The sequence below is a fragment of the Coturnix japonica genome, chromosome 1, assembly GCF_054131305.1.
Source record: "Coturnix japonica strain WE chromosome 1, WE-NBRP24, whole genome shotgun sequence".
Taxonomy (NCBI): domain Eukaryota; kingdom Metazoa; phylum Chordata; class Aves; order Galliformes; family Phasianidae; genus Coturnix; species Coturnix japonica.
In genome coordinates, this window is record NC_140663.1 from 58,831,169 (window position 1) to 58,831,679 (window position 511).

Consider the following 511-nt stretch of genomic DNA (forward strand, 5'->3'; position numbering starts at 1 on the left):
TTACCTTTTAATTCAAAATTAGCATATAGCCATTAACATTCGCTTTGCACACAACTTGTAACCACATAAGAAGTTATAGCTAAAGTTGGGAGAACAGTACAAAACTGGGGGAAAAAAGCACAGGGTGAAGAACCTGGGGGAAGCCCAGGCAGGGGAAAAAGGAAAGAATCATTGAATTTGTGAAGAGGAAGAGAGGGAACTTGGAGTTAAGTAAAGCTAAGGAGAGAGTATGAGACAGAAGCCAAGACGGAGAATCAAAATAATGAGGGAATGTCAGTGTCTGCTTATTTCAACTTGTGTTTGTAGGGGACAGAGATAAACTAAACAGCTTGTGGTTACTATAGGAAGGGATGCTAAATGATGGTGTGCATGAAACTGAGGGTACAAATACAACACACCAAGGGATGTGGTGGATCCTTTATTTATTGAAAACTTTAAACCATGGCTATATCCATTTCTGAGATATGCAGTAATGGCATTGTCCAAGAGTTAGAGTTTGATTCATTGATGC